This window comes from Ambystoma mexicanum, chromosome 4q (genome assembly GCF_040938575.1).
Source record: "Ambystoma mexicanum isolate Mex_15411 chromosome 4q, UKY_AmexF1_1, whole genome shotgun sequence".
Lineage (NCBI taxonomy): Eukaryota > Metazoa > Chordata > Amphibia > Caudata > Ambystomatidae > Ambystoma > Ambystoma mexicanum.
The window spans coordinates 979,483,825-979,500,973 of record NC_090928.1 but is presented as its reverse complement, the minus strand read 5'-3'; the positions used below and the strand labels follow the sequence as shown (position 1 = coordinate 979,500,973).

The window sequence follows — 17,149 nt, the reverse complement described above, 5'->3', positions numbered from 1 at the left end:
AAAACCATGATCCTAATTGCCCCGGATTGGGCCAGGAGAGCTGTGGTAGCCAGACCTTCTCGACATGTCCATCTGCCCTCCAATACGTCTTCCAAAAAGAGAGGATCTTCTCTCGCAAGAGGGAGGTCACGTTCTCCATCCAGAGGTCAACATACTCAACCTTCACGCATGGCTTCTGAGAGGTTGAGATACAAGGATTGGGACCTTTCGGATGATGTTATGGAGATTTTGCTTTGGACCAGAAGGCCAGCAACTAAATCTCTGTACCGGTGTTGTTGGAACAAGTTCAGTAACTGGTACAGGGATAAGAATGTGGACCCTTTTCAATGTGATATTCCAATGACATTATCTTTTCTGTTACTTTTGGCTAATCTGGGGCTCCAGGTTAGTACGATTAAAGGATACATAGCAGCGCTATCCATCTTCAAGCGCTCATCAGAAGAATAATCTTATTTTAAGATACCTTTAATAATACAATTTCTAAAAGGTTTAAACAATGTTTTTCCACCAATACCTTTTCAAGTTCCTGTGTGGGATTTAAATTTGGTACTGAAATTTATGACATGTGCACCGTTTGAGCCTTTACATTCTTGCCCATTAAGGCTTCTTACTCTGAAAACTATACTTCTAATTGCATTGACATCAGCCCGCAGAGTAAGTGAGTTGCAGGCACTTTCTAGTGGTCCTCCTCACACCATCTTTCATAAAGATAAAGTTGTCCTTAGAGTCAAGCCTTCTTTTTTGCCAAAAATAGTTTCAGACTTTCACCTGTCACAGAAAATAATTCTACCTACTTTCTACCCTCCTCCTCACACAAGTAAGGAAGAGAAAAGACTACATAGGCTAGATCCTAGAAGGGCTCTTAGCTTTTATATCTCAAGATTGTCAAAAATACGTCAGTGTGACCAACTGTTTGTGGGATACAATGGTCGTAAATCAGGACTACCTGTAACTAAACAAACATTATCAAGATGGATAATCATAGCCACAACAACGTGTTATAGGCTAGCTGCAAAAGATCCCCCTGAGGGTTTAAGAGCTCATTCAACTAGGGGCATGGCAACTTCAAAAGCACTTAAAAGGGGTGTTCCTGTACAAGATATTTGTGCAGCAGCCACATGGTCATCCATGTACACTTTCATAAAACATTATGCTTTGGACTCAACTACCTCTCAAGGAGGTCGATTTGCCAAATCTGTGCTACATTCAGTACATGACTAAAAAGATATCTGTACTCCCGCCTCCAATAGAAAACTGCTTTGGGAGTCTATCTAAGATGAGGAATACGTGGGAGGACACAATCCATTTGAAGAACAAGTTACTTACCAACTGTAACGTTCTTTCGATTGGATGTTCCTCCCACGTATTCCTCATCGACCCTCCCAACCTACCCCACAGTACAGTTTACGTGGTTTACACTCTGATTTCTTTTGAGGCTAGGGTCAAAAAAGGCACGCCTTTAACCATAGTCATGAGCTCTGATACACGAAAAAACAGAACTGAAGCCAACGGCCACGCTCAAGGCCTTTATACAACTGATGACGTTGGTGCTCGACGGAGGCCGCCGAGGGACATCGATGTCATTGCCTCGAGTTGAGCGCCCTCTGCTGGAGAGAGGAAAAAATTTCAGAGGCGAAACTGAAGGTAAGAATATATATATCTAAGATGAGGAATACATGGGAGTAACATCCAATCGAAAGAACGTTACAGTTGGTAAGTAACTTGTTCGTCTGTCATTTACTTCCTCTTAAATGGTACCCTACTTCCTGTCTATAGACCCTGTAGACCAACTAACATCAGTATGTTCCCCCTTGTTTTGTTTTACCCACTGGCTGTTTTCAGACCGGATAGGTTACTGGGTCATAATGCTGGTCGATATGATACAACCTCTGGCCCCATAGCTGACCCGTTTTCTTTTTTTTTTTACATTTGGCTTTTATTGATTTTTGACACATATGTAACTAGAACAGGTACACTTTCGTTATCATCATGATATTACATCACTTCAACAAAATGTTGCAACAAAACAATGCAACTGTCAATATTAACCCTTCCCTCCTCAATAACGTTACTATGTTTCTTCCCCTCCCCCCTCTCCCCTAGACAGAGGACTATTTTTGCGCAGTTCGTTGGTGGAGACGTATACTCCATAGAGGTTGGGACAAATGTCATACTTTTGATTGATCGCATGTCTTCCTGACTTGTGACAGGTTCCTTTACCTGCGGTGGGTGGGTGGTGTACAGGTTTCCCTCAGTTGTGTAGATTGACGGGATCATGGGGTCCCTGGTTCACTTTCGTCGTGGGTTTGGAACATGTAGTGCAGCAAAGTCACAACAGATTTCTTCGTTGCGCGCCGCTTTTCCGTGAAGCGTTGCTGTACTTTTCTCCATCGTATATATATTTTTCTCAATACCTATCCATTCCTTTTTTGCTGGGAGATGTGGGGATTTTGATTTGATGACTAGGCCTGCTCTCGCCGCCAGTAGCAGCGAGGATGCTAGTCCCTTTATCCTAATTCTTCATCATCTTTTTCTAGACTAAGTAACGTCAGGAGGGGTGTTGCTTCCCTCTCAACGCCATCTATCTGTTTAATCCATCCCAGCACCTCATTCCAATATATGCGTACTTTGGGGCAATCCCACCACATGTGCTAGTAGTTGGCTTCTGTTCCGCATTCCCTCCAGCATTTTGGGCTATTAGTCCGATACATTTTGGAAAGTATATGGGGGTCATATTGCCATCTATGAAGTAACTTTAATGCATGGAGCTTGTATTGTGCAGTGATTGATGTTTCAGATGGTGTTTTAAAGATGGTATCGCAGGCGTGTTGGTCGAATTTTCTATTGAAGTCCCTTTCCCATTTGTTTCTGAGGCTTGAGGTGGAGTCCTGATTTTTGTTGATCTGGGCGCTAAACATGCTTGATATTAGACCTTTCTTGGCATGCCATTCTCGTTTAGATAGAACGCCCTTTAAGCGTAGGTAGAGGAAGATCAGTATTGGGTGCAGTTGGAGGGCTTCCTCCAGTTCTGAGATTGCTATGAATTTGTCTTCTCTCCAGTTGTTCTACTCTTTCAAGCCCCGCGTCGAACCAGGTTTGGTATCTAGCATGCTCAGGGATTTCCTCTCTGATTCCTGGGGCCCATAGGTGACTCAGGCGGGACGGCCAGGTTGTTATGCCTGTCATTCCTTTACCCTCTTTCCATAGGTCCCATATAGTTCCCAGAATGGGATGATCGTGCAGTTTTCGCGTGAGCTTTGGTCTAGGGACCCACAGCCATTCCGAGAGTGTCGCCGGGGTCAGGTTATCATTGTCCAATTGGACCCATTGTAAGTCTTTTCTGTCTCTTGGGTGTGAGACGAGGACTCGTAACTGGACCGCCTGGTAGTATCGCTCTATGTCTGGGAGGCCGACCCCACCTTGTTCTGTGGGTAGTATAAGAGTTTCGTATGGTATTCTTGTTTTTTTCCCAGCCCACAAGAATCTAACCATTGCCTTTTTCCACTTGTTTGAAGAAGTCTTCCGGGATTTTTATAGGGAGGACTTGGAATGAGTATAGGAAGCATGGGAGACTAACCATCTTGATGGCGTTGAGACGGCCCATCCATGAGATCGTGAGGGATTGCCATCTCGCGAGGTCGGCGTGGAATACGGAGAGGAGATGCGGAAAGTTGGCTTCGTATATGTCGGCGATACTTCTCGTCAGATTGATGCCCAGGTAGTACAGTGTCGGGCCTCCGAGGGTGAGGCCCAGTTGGGTGAATTCAGATGGCTGATGCGTGGTGGGCTCATGTAGTGGGAATAGTATGGATTTGGTTCTATTGATTTTGAATCCCGATAGCAAGCCGTATTCTTCGATGAGGTGTATGGCGCGCGGTATTGACGTCATAGGGTTCTGCACATGGAGTAGAATATCATCTGCATATAGGGATAGTTTGTATTCTCTTCCCTGTACATGCAAGCCCTCCATGCCTTCGTCTGCTCTAAGCTTCTGTGCTAAGGGTTCCAGGGATAGTGCGAACAATATTGCCGAGAGCGGGCATCCTTGCCTCGTGCCTCTACTCAGTGTGAACCATCGGGAGTACTGCGAGTTCACTGCTACAGCTCCTTGGGGTGCGGTGTATACGGCTTTGATTCCTTGCCTGAGTGTCAGCGAAGTCCTATTTTCTTTAGTGTTGCTTCTAGAAAGGGCAATTCGACTCTGAAACGCTTTCTCCGTGTCGATCGAGAGTAGCACGGGCGTGTTTGGTATTTTCTTGGCCTCGTGTATCAGATGAAGGGTCTTGCGAGTGGAGTCGGCACCCTGTCTACCAAGGATAAACCCAACCTGATCAGCGTGGATTATAGAGGCTATGTGTGTTTCTACTCTTGCCGTGAGGACACGTGTGTATATTTTGGCGTCAATGTTCAGGAGGGAAATAGGGTGGAAAGATGCGCACTGCTTGGGGTCTTTGCCTTCTTTCGGGATGACTGTAATTAGCTCTTCGGAGAAGGATTCGGGTGCGTAGCCGGTTTGGAGGATGTGGTTAAAGAGTTCAACCATAAATGGGAGGAGGGGGCCAATACAGGTTTTGTACAACCCTGCCGTATAGCCATCGTTTCCGGGGGCTTTCCCGGAGTGTTTGGATGCCGTCTTCTATTTCTTTGTCTGTGATGGGGGATTTGAGTGTCTCTGCTATTTCTTGTGTTAGTCTTGGCATAGTTATCTTTTTCATGTATTCATTGATGACCTCCTCATCTGGCGTGGCTTGGGATGTGTATAATTTCTCATAAAAGTCGGCGAAGGCCTCGGGAATGTTGAAGGGGAGTTCTGCATGTAGGTCTTTTTGGTTTTCTATGGATGACACCCATCTTTCTGCTCGTTGTCCGTGTAGCCTGGCTGCTAGTAGTGCGTCTGCTTTACCTCCTTTCTCGTAGTGTTTTTGTTTCAAGAATTGGAGTTTGTGAACGACTTGGCCTATCTCCAACTGACGCAGTTCCTCTCTCTTCTTAATCACTTCTGCCATTTTCTTTTCTCTCTCAGCGCCTGTGGATTGTGTGCACAGGTCCAATTGTGTTATTTCGTTCCTGAGCTTGTTTTCTATCAGAGTTCGGGCTCTTTTCTTTGTGGCCCCTTCTTTAAATAGTATACCTCTCCACGTGGCCTTCCCTGCCTCCCAAACCATGTGTTTTGAGACCTTACCTGTGTTATTACATTCAAAGTATTCGCTAATGTCTTTCGCCAGTTGGTCATGGAACACCGGGTCCTTCCAGAGTGTTTCATTGCAGCGCCATTTCGGGCTCGTGTATGGTAGCGCTATCTGAGTGAGGGTAACCGTGACCATGTCATGGTCCGATCATTATAAGGATTATCTCTGATGTGGACGTTGCATCCATTAAGCCCGGTCTAAGGTATACATAATCAATCCTGGTATACATGACGTGTGGTGCAGAGTAGAATGTGAAACCTGGTTGCCGGGGATTCATGTGGCGCATGCATCTGTGAGCTTATATGTGTCCATCATCTCGATCACTTCTGGGCGGCCAGCCTCAGGTGAATTGCCTGCATGCGGATTAACGGCTTGTCTATCGAGTGTTGGGTCCGCCCACATGTTGAGGTTGCCTCCTAGGATCACTTCACCTTCTGCTTCAAGCATGACTTTGGGGATTATTTGTTGTAGGAGCCTGGACTGTCCTGTATTGGGGGCGTATATGGAGGCGAGTGTGATGTTGGTGTCTCGTATCCTGCCCACCAGCATAAGTGCTCTACCGCTTACATCTGCCCAGGTTTTTAGTACTTCCATTTTGAGTCCTTTGTTTACTAGTATGCCAATACCAGCTTTTCTGAGTGGGCCGGAGCCCTAGTATTCGGTTCCAGATCTGGCGTACAGAACCCTTTGTTCTTCTCCTCTTATATATCTCGTTTCCTGTAGAAAGAGTACATCCAATTTGGCCCTTTTGAATTCTCTGGCGATTAATGATCTCTTGGTCGGGGAGTTAATTCCTTTGACATTCAGTGTTCCGATTCTGATTGAGGCGGGCCAAGGTCGGTTGCAATGTCAGTAATATTTGCCATTAGCGTATGTTCATTGTCTATTCACAGAGTCCCGTTGTTTATCTCCAATTGCCAGTGATATGCAGATGTTCTACTTGATTCGTCTGTTTGTCTTAAACTTTACCATTTTAACCCTCCCACCCTCCTTTCTCTCCCTGCTGCCTTTCAAACCCATCTCCCCTTCCCTTATCCCCCTGCCTTCCCCCTCTTTTCCCCTCATGTTCAAGTCTTCCATTCTTGGTTGGTGGTGTCCGATTTGGATTGGGTGGTCTCGCCGGGGTTTCACTTTCACTCGTGCCCCTTTGTTTGGGCCGTAACTTTGCACGGTGGTTTTGTGCCTTTCCCCGTACCAATTTTGTTCGGGATTTTCTCTGTGGAGGGGGTGGGGGGAGTCTTCCCACTACTTCTCACGTATTCTCATTCCGGGGGGGGTCACGAAGCGGGGGCTCAAGTCACTTCACAGACCCACGAGTGAGGAGCTCACACGGTGATGGTGCTCATCCGTGCGCCCCCTGGTGGGCACTACTCGCTGACCCGTTTTCTAAGCCTTTAATAACAAAGTGGAAACATAACGCTGAAAAAAGGTTTGAACCTTTCACATGGCGGTTAACGAATAACAGATTCAGACCCTAGAGAATGTTGACTGACTTGGTCTTGGTTAAACTTGCTCCCATGTAGCCCATATTCAGCCACTAAATGGTATCAGATTGCCCCTAAATAAGACATCTCCTGGGGGTGCTATGATCTGATAGAATCTTGCTCTTTCTCAACACTGGATGCGATTGTGAAGGCAAAGGGTGGTCAATACGCACAAAATGCATACTTGGATGCAGACCTCCTTAATGCTTTGTACTGGAATGTAGCTGAGAGGGGTGGGGTCTACGTAAGGCTTTTGACGATGAGTTGATCCAATTTGTTAACCAATATAATGTCCTCCTGCTTGAGGAAACCTGTCAATTGGATGATATCCCTCCAAAGCGATATTCCTCTTTTTCGCTACCAGCAGCGAAAAGTAGAAGGGGAGGAAATATAGGTGGTGCAGCAATTCATTTGTCTATTTCTCTAACAGGAATCCCAAAGTTGGTTTGCAATAAGTGAGGTGGTCCAGAGAGTACTGGCAGACATAATCGCTCAGTTGGTTCTGTGAATATTTAGGATGCACAGAAAAATGCTGAAGGAGCTTCCCTAAAAATCTTTTATGAATATATGCAAAACCTGAGGTAATCTATGTCTGATATAATTATTTGGATAATTGGAGGTGATTTTAACATCTGAATGGGAGATGGCCTGTACAATATTTATATGATACAGAGTGTGACCAGGTCTTGGCATTGATTACCTGGTGCTAGTTGATAAATGGACTGACAGAGTAGGACTACAACTAGAGTCGTGGTTGATTGAGCACGGCCTAAGTGCAGCGAATGGCCACCTACCCTCAGACCAACATGGCAAACAGAACTTTGTAGCACACTTGGGTGAGAGTCTGATTGATTGCAATTCTGTGGGTCTTGTATGGTTGATGTTAGGGTAAAGGATAGACCAGAGAGTGGGCATCTCCCTCTCTTGAAACTGAAAATGGGTGGTATTAATAGTGCCAATATTTTACATGAGATCTCAAAAGGGTTTGCTGGGTGTTTTTACGCCAACTGCCGTACTATACAATGGCGCTCTGAGAAAGCCTCTTTTGTTTTCAATCGAGTATTGAACAACCACAATAATTTTATACTGACAAAGTATAAAGAATTACTTATAACTAGTGGCCAATAGACCTTCTATGAGGATCTGGAAGACTTATTCCACTCTTTGACAGGTCAATCCGAGGCTCTATGTAAGACTAATAGAGTGCTACAAAAAGAGGGCCAGTTTGACTCTCATTGCAGGTGAGCAAACAAAAAAACGATAAAGAGTTTGGGAAGAGAAGATCAATATATAAAAAAGCCTTTAAGAATAGGAAAAATTATCTAGAAGACAATTCACGGAATATGCTCCTGGAAGCCAGTGAATTTGGACACCCTCCCAAATATGGGTGGGTGGGAAGTTTTTTTTTTTTTTTTTTATTATTTTCATTTAGTTTGTACAAACTTTAGAAAATCTTTTTATATCAAAACTTATATATTCTACAATATGCAATGTCCAATTACTCCCTCAGCTCTTTCCGGGGCTCGAATTTTCCCTTAAAATTTCTCTATTTCTAATGCTTCATTTTCATTTCTCAATGTCTCATTTATCAAGCATTTGAACGGCGCCGCAGTCTCTTGGAGAGTCCATACTCCGAGGTTCTTTTATATACAAATTATGTCTGAGTTTGATCCTCCATTTTCCCCCACATGATTTCTATTTGTTTCAAGAGCAGTGTGAGTGCCACCGCCAGTTTTTTGTTGTTACTGCAGTGTAGCCTTCCCCACCATTCTTCATCACTATACGTGGAGACTAATTTTCTTTCTGTTGCCAGGTATTTTGTTCTTAATTCCTTAAGTTCGCTGCAATAAAGTATCAAATGTTTTAATGATTCTGACTCTATTCGACAGAAACGGCATGTTGTCTCTTCATTTGGCCATTTCCTGTTGTAGATTTGGGCTTCTTTAGTTTCATATAAATTCAGTCTGAATCGCAGATATGCCCTCCTTAGATCTTTGCATGGAAACAGTTCAAGGTATTGTGTTAACTGCATTCTCCCTTTTGCTTCTCCGGGATGGTTCTTCATGTATTTATGGGAATTTCTTTTTTCTGTTGTTTTGATCCAGTCAAGATCCATTAGTTTTTTTTTCACTCCATTTGGGTTGTTGACAAGCTGTTTCTCGTCTACTTCTATCTCTTTCAGAATCCTTTTACAGTTTGTTCTCCATTGCTGGAGGATCGGGTGGGCCTGTAAACTATTCCGTTCTGCCAAGATTTCGAATTGGGGGACGCAATTTTCAATTGTTTTCCTGTACAGGTTTAGCATGTTCCATGTGATCTTCGCATCTAGCGTTGTTACACCAACTTCATAGATTACACAAGCGGTCGGGTAACTTTGGGGTATTTGCAGAATCTTTTTCCAAAATTGCCCCTCACATCTTGCCCAGATATCACTGGAGCATCCGAACATACATTCTGCACCGAAGATTAGTGCTGGAATTACCTTACTTTTATAGAAGTTGATCACTGGCTTGTATGAGAATTTTCCGTATTTGTTATGGATTACCCGGGCTTGTGCTGTCAGCTGTTTACATTTACTCAGGGTCTTAACTACCATAGGTTCATCTCGCAGACTTGAGTTGATGTACACCCCTAGGTATCTGCTGCATTTTGCTTTTTTAAGTTTCTCATTTCCGAGTGACCATTGGAATTGGCGTTTTCTTGATGAGGGACCCTTTAGATTTTCTAGGGTCAGGATCTCGGATTTCTCTGCATTGACCTCCAAGCCCATTTTTATTGTGTATTCTTTAAATGCTGTCAATTTCCGTTGCAGCCCTATAGGTGTAAGGTCTAAAATTACCATATCGTCTGCGTAGAGGAGCCAACTCAGTTTGTTACCATTTATCGTGGGGGGCGTACTTCGAACTTCCTCAAACACCCTACCCACTTCTGATATATAAAAGTTGAATAGAGTAGCGCCCAGTGGACAGCCCTGTTTTATCCCTCTGGCCGTTGGTATTGATTTTGAGTGATTTCCCTGGTCATCCAATCGAATTTTTACAGATGTTTGCGAATATAATTCTTTTATGGCCAGGATAAGGCTCAATGGGCAGCCTCGATCTTTCAGATTTTGCCATAGCGTTTCTCTGTCTACCCCGTCAAAAGCATGAGCCAGATCAATCAGAGCTAAATACACTTTCTGGCCTGATCTTATTGCTTCCATTTTTACTAAGTTCAATATTAGCAGATTTAAGTTGCATCCCACGCCCTTTACAAAGCCAGCTTGTCGGACATCAATTGACTTACTTTCTTTTAGCCATGTATTCAGTTTCTGTAAGAGCATAGTTGCAAAGATCTTCCCCAGTACGTCTAACAGGGCAATTGGCCTGTAGTTTGTTGGTTTCAGGCGACATCCTTTCTTGAATATCGGCACTATAATGCCTTCTTTCCATGATGCAGGGATTCTGACCTCTTTTGTGATGTTTTGGAAAAGTCTTTCGCAGAACGCGGCCCATTCGTCGATGTTTTGTTTCAGCATCAAATTTGATAAGCCATCAGGTCCTGCTGCTCTTGAATCACTACATTTTTTAATGCAGGTTACTATATCTATGCGTTTGAAGCTTAGATCCCATGGTTGTATTTCCGGAAAAACCGGTGTTTCTTTTTTAAGTTGTTTCTCGAACAGGGATGTGTAGTGCTTCTCCCATTCACTTTCTGTCACCATGTTCTTCATTATTGCTTTCTGGGGATTTTCTACTTCATTTAGCAGAGACCAGAATCCTCTGGAATTTCTCTGCCTCAATGACTTCAGCATGGCTTCCGCATCATTTTGCTCTAATTTGGCCCTATGCAACCTCACCCATGACCTATAGTTGTTTTTTAACAGACTTATCTTTTGCTTATATTTCGTGTCATTTGTTTGCTTTAGCTTTCTACAGTTTTTCCTTAGGGTTCTTTTTTTTTCTGCTAATTCTTTATCGTGTACATGCTTTTTGTACTGTAGTTTCTTCGGACCTTTAACTTTCACCCTGTAGATTTCCATAAATTCACTGTACTCTGTTGTTGAGGTCTTCAAATAGCATGAATCAGGCTTTATGGCCTCTGCAAGTGATTCTATTTCCGTGGCCGTCATTCTCAGCCTTGTTCTTCCGGGTTCCACTTCATATTGTTGGTGCTTCTGTGAGGTTTTCTTATGAGTGGGTTGGCTCCACATCAGTGAGACAAGGTTGTGGTCACTCTGTGTCGATTTTATCACTTTCATAGAGGACATTTCTGCAGCGATGTTTTCTGTCACGAAAAAATAATCTATGATTGACCTCTGATTACCTCTCTCCCATGTCTCTACTGCCGGTATATCGCCCATTGTGTTTCCATTCATCATTATCATAGCGCGATCGTCCATCTCTTCGAGCCACATTTGTTCCTTCCTCCTTTCCTTTACTGATCGTTCTTTTTTCGATTTGGGTTTGTTAGCGATTTCTATTAATTTCAAATTCAAGTCTCCACATATCACTATCTTTGCATCCCTCTCTTTTGATTTCAAGTGATCAATGGCATCCAACAGGTCGTCCATTAAGTTCTCTTGTTTAGCTTCTTGATTGTTCCAGTAGATGTTGTAGATATGTATCCTTATGATTTTTTGTGTGTCCTCAAAATCATTGGCCTCGACCTTTGCATATTGTATATAGTTTGACAGATTCATGGATTCCTTTATCACAAACCCGCTCTTGTGTTTCACCAAGATTAGTTGACCCGACATGGGTCTTCCCTTTTTTTTTATTATGGCCGGATTCATTGCCACCTCAAAACCTTCTATGCACGGGCAACTGGCTAGCCATGTCTCTTGGAGACATACGATATCGCAGTTCCTCAGCAGTTCGTTGGAACTGTTGGCAAGATGTGCGAATCCTCTGGTATTCCAAGTTGCCCATGTTATGATGTTTTTGTCCCTTTGGCATTAGCTTCGTGGTTGGTTATTTATGGCTTTAGCTATCCATGCCCATTCGGCTGCATCTATTTCCGGTTTAGGGTTATTTCCGTTCTGAGATTGCTGGATTAGATCTTCCGTGGCGGGTATATTCGGCACTGTTATTTCGATTTTTAGGCCTTTTGGGTCGACTATCAAATCCCTCAATTTTCTACAATCATCACCGACTTCAGTGCCTTTTTCCGCACACCCCTGCCTTTCGTGCTGCTCGGCATGCTGCTGTTGATTTTCCTTCTGTGAGCACTGATTTGGGGCTAGTAGATTATCTACCTCATAGATTTGGTATCCTGCTTCCATTATTTGCCTTTCACACATCATAATCAGAACTGTGGTCTTCCTTGAGTCAATGTGTAACAAGGTACTTACACGCCCATATTCTTTTATCATTTCGACTCTGCTTAATTCGATACTTCGGATTACTCGTAATACCGGTATTGTTTGAAACAATTGTAGTATTGTATTCCTATTCGGCGATGTATCATTCTTATTTTGTACAATCTTTTCAATCAGGACCCTGAACTTTAGATGGCCCTCCTTTGAGTTATACTTCTCCTGCTTATTGCGGGTTCTCGAGTCTTCTTTGGTTCTCTCATTTCTTTCGCTCTTTTCATTCATTATTTTAGTGGGCTTTGGCATTCTGTCTGTTGATGGTTCCACTTCTGGGTAATTTGAGCCCGCTTTTACTTCTAAGGTAGTCTGCATCCTCTGTTTCTCCAGGGCTAGTTTGTTTTTCAATAGACTAATTTTTAATTTTTCTTCCATGGTGTAAAATGGTTTTTTTGCCCAGGTATCGTCCTCACTTGTTTCGACCAGCACACCCTCCATCTTTTCCGATGGGCAAATCAGGCGTATCACTCTCCTGTTTATCGGTTCATCGTTTGTACGCTCTGACACCCTCTCTCTCGTAGAATCCTTATGTCTCGCCCCATCCTTCTTTTTGTTGGTCACCTCTATCAAACTTCCCGACTCATCGTCTGTATCATCATGAGTGCTGTATACTGACATATTCATCAGATCTTCATCTTCCTCAACTTGATTGAGTTCTATGAAGGCATTACCGTTTTGGCTAGGCATTTCTTGCTCCTTATTTAGATTTTGTCCAGTATTTAGATCACTCACCGCGAGTTTTTTGGCCTCCTCTTTGGACAACTCTGTATTATTTATTGTCACGTTTAGGGCCTTGATATTTCTAAAAAAGTTTGCTGTGTTTTTGGCATTCTTATTCTTTGGGGCCGACAAGTTTTTTGTTTTCCTTTTACATTTCCCTTGTTTGTTATTACCATTTATTAACCCGTTTCCACTATTCTTTGGATTGGTTGATGGATGTTTTTCAAATATCTCATACCAGTCTTTATCAGGGCTCTTATTTCTGAGTGTTGGCTGTGTTGGTCTCACGCCTCTCATCCTATTATCTTCACGTTCATTGTTGCTATTTTCAGTGGTTAGTGGCACCACTGGCTCTCGTGTTCGTGAATCCTCTGTTTTATCGTCCAATCTGGCCCTCACATTACTGATATTTTCGGAGGTTGAGGAGTCGACTATTACCTCCAGCTCGCATATTCGTATGTCCTCACTTTTTTTGGCCTTGCCAGAGACTCTGCCAGATGGCCCCCTATTCTCCATCTCTTTGGTTCCGGATCCTGTAGTCTTTGGATCTTGTACGTTGTCTTTGTGTTGGTGATCATGTTCTTTCCCCACTTGATCTGCATTAATCACGTCATGTTTCTTTGGGATTGATTTTTTGTTTGTTCCAACCTCATTTCTATCCTCTACTCTTATTTGCTTTAATGGGAGGAGCTCATTCGTTGGAACTAACTGAATTTGGGACTCTTGTTCTTCCGGTATCATTTCACACTGATCTGGGCACTGATCGGGTCTTTTGGTTTGAATATACCTTTTCTCCAGCTCTTTATTCAAGGATAGTAGCGCGTGTTTGGCTACCTCTGCAAATAACCGTTTATCCTCGGCATTATTTTTCAGGGCGTCTTTCAGTGTGTTTGTCGCGTGTTCATATCCACGAGATGACATTTGGTTTTGTAGAGTCATTTCCAAAATATCCCCTTCCATTTTAATAATTTTCGTATTTAGCAGCGCGATCAGTGTGTTCTGGTCTTTGCATGTTTCATTTAGTTGCTCATAGAGCTTTGTTAACGGCGTTGTTGCTATTGTCGTTGCTGACATCATAATTGGTCGTAATTCATTCACCACTTTTTCGATCATGGCTTTCGATGTTAAGGTCCTAGTCTTTATTTTCCTTTGCGGTAGTTTGGTCATGTTATGTTCAACCTGTTCGACTTCCTCTTTTTCTGTTTCGGTCTCGGTGTTTCTTGTAGGTATTGTAGATGACCACGACCCGGACCTTCTGATGTTCCTTGATATATTTACAGAAACATTTGTATCGTGATTTCCTATGTCTCTTTTTCCATTTTTATGTTTTTGTGATTGGTGGAGGTCGGAGTCCGAGCTATGTGTGTGGAAGTAATGCCTTGAATGTACTTCAGTCCTTCGTTTCTCTATCTGTCTCAGATACAAATTTGAGTCCTCCATTCTTCCGGGATCCTTACCGCTCTCTTCGGGAGCCGTTCGGTTTGAGATGTTTCCTTGCTGTTGAATATTTTGTTGGCGGCTCGCACTTGGGGCCGCCATTTTGGCATTTAATCGGGTTAAATCTCTGATCAACTGATCTGCAATAGCTATGGAGCTTCGTCGAGGTCGTTGGTGGGGGTCTTCCTCCTTATTGGCCATGGAGGAAATTTCCTCTGCCGGCTTCCATATATCTTCTTCGAGTGGATTTCTTACTTTGATGGAATCACACGGTCTCCGACTTATCATGCCTTCCTCGTCCTCCGAAATAGCATCACTCATTTCATCTGGTGACCATCGCTCTTGTTCTTGTTGACTGTTCATCATTATGGGTTGCCCTGGCTTTTCCCTTGTCTCCAAATTTTTGACCAATTTACTTTTATCGGGTGGTAGTTCCTTTGTGGGGCTTTCTTGAGAGATTTCCCGTCGCTTTTGGAGCCTCATTGATGCCAAATTAGGAGGTCCAGACCCATTTAACACTGAGATGCTTTTTATTTCTCCATATCTTTTCTTATTATCTCCTCGACATTCTTCCATGCTAGTATTTTCAGCGAGCAGATTTCACTGTGCGGATTCGCTCGATCAGGATTTGAATTTGGCATACTTATCTCTTTGATTAGGGGGCCATTGGAGTGCGTAACAACTCTACTTTTGTTGGAGGCCTTCTCTATGAGAGCACTCGCGTTGGCTTGATCAGGGGTACAGAGGTTATCTCTTGTGTTACATTGTGCCTCCAAGACCTCATTCAGGGTCTGATACTCCAGCTGCTCCTCTCTTTCTATGATTGGGCATATCACATGCTCCCCCCCTTTGGCCGCTTCTCTTTCTAGGACCTGCGTGTCCATTTGCGCGTCCAATTGCTCCAATCTATCGTGGGGGCTGCGGTATGGGGTGCACGGGGTAGCCTCTAGGCAGTCAATCGCATGCTCTGCTGTTTTTGATGCTGAGTTTAGTGATCCTTCTGTGGGCATGGTGTTTGTAATATTAACACCATTAACTCTCTGATCAAAAGATTTGCGAGGTGGCAGACTCAGACCCTTAAGATCATAGCAAGGCTTTTCTGCGCTGTTAGCCAACACACTTACCGCTCTTCCGTGGGCTAGCAGCGTCTTTCTTCCGGCCATCGTGATTTCATCCCGCTCGGCTTTCCTTAGTTGCGCTCGGGTCTGCGGGATTCCGGGTCTTCCTGGCAACATCTCCAGCCCGCTCCTAGGGCTCCCAAGGGCCACAGTCGACACTTTCCTGCAACGCACCAAACAGCCACAAAACAGCAAGCGCCCTTTGCACCTGTCGGGCTTAGCACCGCAAGGGCGGTGGGCTCGCTGTATTCAGCGCTCAGCTGGGTCACGTGCAAGGTCACGTGACACTCCCGGCTCCGCCTCCTCCAGGAAGCGTGGTTCTGGCGAAAAAAACCCTCCACTCGTTCTTATTGTCCGCGGTTATCTGCTGCAGATCTCGCTCACTCTGCAAGACAGTTACACACCGCTTGCCGGTGGGCTCGCTGTATTCAGCGCTCAGCTGGGTCACGTGCAAGGTCACGTGACACTCCCGGCTCCGCCTCCTCCAGGAAGCGTGGTTCTGGCGAAAAAAACCCTCCACTCGTTCTTATTGTCCGCGGTTATCTGCTGCAGATCTCGCTCACTCTGCAAGACAGTTACACACCGCTTGCCGGTGGGCTTGCTGTATTCAGCGCTCAGCTGGGTCTCGTGCAAGGTCACGTGACACTCCCGGCTCCGCCTCCTCCAGGAAGCGTGGTTCTGGCGAAAAAAACCCTCCACTCGTTCTTATTGTCCGCGGTTATCTGCTGCAGATCTCGCTCACTCTGCAAGACAGTTACAGTGGGTGGGAAGTTATAAGTGCAGTACCTAGAACCCATTTTTCTGATCTTTAGTCAGAAAGCCAGAGATATGGTACAGTCGGACAGGGAGAATATCAATCCCGCTCTCATGTTTGTAGAGGAGCCCATCAGCCCTGCGTTGAGATTCTCTACAGAGTATGTGCAAAAGTATATCCGTGCAAAGAGAGCTGGTTTTCATCCAGCCCTGACCCTGATCTCTGTCAGATGCTGTCTGAAGCCTATGCGGCTGTCATGGAATGCATACTGTATCAGTGCTCAACAAAAGGATACAGGTCTATGACCACCTTAAAGGATACACTGGATGTAGACAGTCTGGTCTTGAGTTTTCGAGCAGAACTATCTCAAATCAGACCTTCCAATTGATGACACTCTATGACTGTATTAAAGGCAGTTAGAGAGAGGAATCAATGGAAAGTGCGTGGAACAACAAATATTTTGCCAAGCTGTGAGAGAAAAAGGGAACACATCAATGTATGATTTGTACTATTGGTTCTTGTTGCTGTATAACGTATAGAACAACACTGACCTGTTGGAGTATGGTTCTCAAGAAGAATCCATCACAGAAAATACCAAGACAATCCAAGGAATCAACGACTGGGAAGGGAGGTTAGTATAGAAAACTAATCCCGAACGGAACGAGGGACACGCTAGTACCGGGTTGGTGCACTACTGGATAGCGTTGATGAATTCCTGTACATTGAAGTAATCGGGAAGAAATTATTGGATATGTGAAACAGTTCTTGACAGTGAAAGTAACTAATGCCCTTGTAGATTCACAATATGGAAAATGTTGGTGATCCAGGCTGAGCAAATGTTATGAAAGGGAGGACAACCAAACAATAAAGGTTAGGCTAGTGGATCCTGTTATACAAAGATCCTGGAGCACTGGAGGAAACGCTGTATAAGCGCTACTGGAGGATCGCCATGTAAACACGGATGGAAAAGTTCCTTATATTAAAGAAGCGGCTGTGCCAACACGGCTGCGCTGTGTAAAGCAGCAAGCTGTCATAGTTCAGATGCGGCAATACCTTGCCCCAGAACCGCAGCTGTAACAACGTGTTAAATGCAC

At 44.2% G+C, this 17,149-nt stretch overlaps 1 protein-coding gene across 1 annotated transcript in view; it reads right to left on the bottom strand.

Moving 5' to 3' along the window:
• The window catches only part of LOC138468123 (putative deoxyribonuclease tatdn3-A), a 1,043,131-nt gene that overhangs the window by 857,288 nt on the left and 168,694 nt on the right, over positions 1–17,149 (bottom strand). The gene's annotated exons all lie outside the window — the stretch shown is intronic.